The sequence below is a fragment of the Perca flavescens genome, chromosome 7 (assembly GCF_004354835.1).
Source record: "Perca flavescens isolate YP-PL-M2 chromosome 7, PFLA_1.0, whole genome shotgun sequence".
Classification (NCBI taxonomy): Eukaryota; Metazoa; Chordata; class Actinopteri; order Perciformes; family Percidae; genus Perca; species Perca flavescens.
In genome coordinates this window covers 3,460,244-3,463,244 of record NC_041337.1, presented here as the reverse complement: position 1 = coordinate 3,463,244, position 3,001 = coordinate 3,460,244, and positions in this window count along the sequence as shown.

Genomic DNA, 3,001 nt, shown 5'->3' with positions numbered 1-3,001 from the left:
ATCCCGTTATGAATTCAACCAAAGTAACATTACTTGGTTAGGTTTAGGAAAAGATCGCTGTTTGGGTTAAGATGCTAATGTTCATGGCGTTAGTTAAAGGTTTGTACTCGACATTCGGAAGGCTAATAGCAAACAGCATTTACATAGCAAACAAATATTTGTTATGCAGAGATATAGTGCAGTAATCGTTGATACTGAGGTACACTCCACCACAGCACAACAGCCACCAACAGACAGTTTGTCCTCCGGTAGACAGCTCGATTTCTACCTTATGCTCTCTTTCACGTCCGGTCACTTCCGGTCTCTGCCTGCCAAACGCTCTGGCCCCTACATACCCCTCTAGCTTTCCTTTGTGGTTGAAAAGACTACAACTACAACCTCTTTTGGTGCCTGCACGCAACCTCACCAGCTCTTATCCACAAGAATTGGGAACAGACCCAGAAAGTCTAATACCAATGTGCACTCTCGTGCAGGAGTAAATGTTGCAAATTTCCACTTAATTAAATTCTGTGGAAATACGCAGCCACAGCAAACTGCTCAGCAACATCTGGAGTCTCACTCCCCTCCCCTCCTATTTTATTTGCTTCCATGTTGGACCTTGTGGTGTTTCAACCTTAGCGCTAGGTGACTGTGTGCATTGAATCCAGTTTATAGTAAAACATGGGTCTGCAGTGTTAGGCAGAGACTTATTTTTTGCATTAAAAATACAGATAATCGATGGTCAGGTCACTTTAGCTCCAGTTTGACCCTGTGGTTGCAAAAGGGGCAGCGGAGGCATTAGGATGTGCTAAGGGATTTACTCAGAGAGTGAAAGTACGCCCAGACTTTAAACCAGTTCAGCAGAAACTGCACAGGTTAGCCCTCTCAGTTAGAGCAGCAGTGTCTGAGGAAATAAAAAAAACAAAACAGTAGTCACCACAAAAAGAGGGGGAAAAGGACTATGGCTCTGTGTGGATCTGAGAGAGCCTAACAAAGCAGTCGTGATCAATGGGTTCCCGTTGCCTGACATGGAGGAAATGTTTGCGGAGCTGAGAGGGGCAAAACAAATGTCTACAATGGATCTCCAGAGCGCTTATCACCAGGTTCACCACTCCACAAGGACAGGCACAGCTTAACGACATTCATTACCCATGATGGCCTGTTCCGCTTTGAGAGGGCGCTGTTTGGACTGACATGGGGAGCCAGCTGCTACCAGCGAATGATGTCATCTATTCTCAAGGGCCTGTCGGGTCCAGTGCTACCTCGATGACATCATAGTCTCAGGCGCGACACCTGAGGAACACGATGAAAGCCTGAAGGCTGTGCTCCGGTCCATTGTCATCGTCGTTACGCAGACAGGACACAATTTTACATTATGGTTACTCCTAATGACACCTGCTCTCTGAAACACCTTTCTGGTTGTCTAAGTGACATACAACATTGGATGGCTGCAAACTTCCTTCAATTAAACGGAAACAAAACTGAAGTGATTATGTTTGGCGCGTCATGCTCTGTTGCCAGCTTAACCAATGAGCTCGATCCCCTGTCTGCTAACTTCAATGACATAGTTAAAAATCTTTCTGAATACACTGCACTTTGGCAAACAAGTCAGTTGTGTAGTGAAAGGCCTAATTAAAGCAGTTTTTATGTGACCTGGAAATAGTTATTCATGCTTTTATCACCTCTAGAATTGATTATTGTAATTCTTTGTATTTTGGTTTGCCCCACGCCACCCTCTCCAGGCTCCAAATGGTCCAAAACGCAGCCTCTAGACTTCTAAAGACAACACATCACTCTTGTTCTGGCTCACCTGCATTGGCTACCAGTGAAATACAGAATTGATTTTGAAATCTTACTATTTGTCTTCAAAGCCTTAAATGGACCACATCCAGTCCACATGATATATTACTGACCTGCTTACACCATATTCTGCCCCCAGGTCACTCAGGTCATCCTCACAACAGCTCTTCCTCGTCCCTCACTCACACTGGAAAACCAAAAGGTGAGCAGAGTTTTCTTTGTTTCTGCTCCCAGGCGTTGGAACAGCCTCCCGTCCCACATTAAGGTCTGTTCTACGATTCAACATTTGAAATCTCATTTAAAGACCTAACTTTTATCACTTGCTTTAAGCGTTTAGCTGCCTCTCTACTTAACTTTGGTGTCTTTGTGTCCGTTGTTTTTATGTATTTTTGTCTATTGAGGCAGATTTCAAACTATCTGCCTTGGTTTTAAAGCACTTTTCGTCAACTTGTTGTTTATATGTGCTATATAGATAAAGCTGACTTGACTTGACTGTGTGTGTCAAGGCCTCAGGTTAATGAGGAAATAGATTCACATTTCTCAGTGCACATTTAAAAACCAAATGGTTATGTCTTGATGTCTAGTGAATTTGATTAGGAATGAACAGCTTGAACTAAAGATGTCACTTCCATTTCTAGGTTTACTTTAACTTTTTTTTATCTTCTTTGGAATGTCTCCAATTACAAATAAACCTTAAGTAACGTTTGAGGAAAGGGCCCTGAAAGGTTGGCAGTTGTAGTGTTGTATGGAGACAATGTTATGTTAGTGATGTCATCCTGCCATCTGCTGGCCAAATTCTTAAATACACCAAACCTTTTTGCAAATGCTGTGGTAATAAAATGTGCTTGGAAGGACATGCATTTTTCTGACATAGGACAGATGTGTGGATATTTAAGATTTTCGAGAAATGTCCCCATAGGGAGCTGTAGATGTGGTGGCAGATGGGGGGGTGGGGACGATGACAGCGGGGACAAAATGGGTGACGTTTAAATATTCTTCAGGAGCCTCAGTGTGAAGACGAAACCGGCAATCAGTAGGTTGGTCTGTGTAGCCTCGGTCCACCATGTTGGTTCAGATAGGCAGGGCTCCTGGTCTCACCTTTCCTCTACTGCCAATATCTCCACATTTTACCTTTGTACACAAACTGTATGAAATGCAATCGGCAGACTGCCTGCCATGGGATTTACTGAGAAATATACGCAAACTAGTTCACAGACATCAA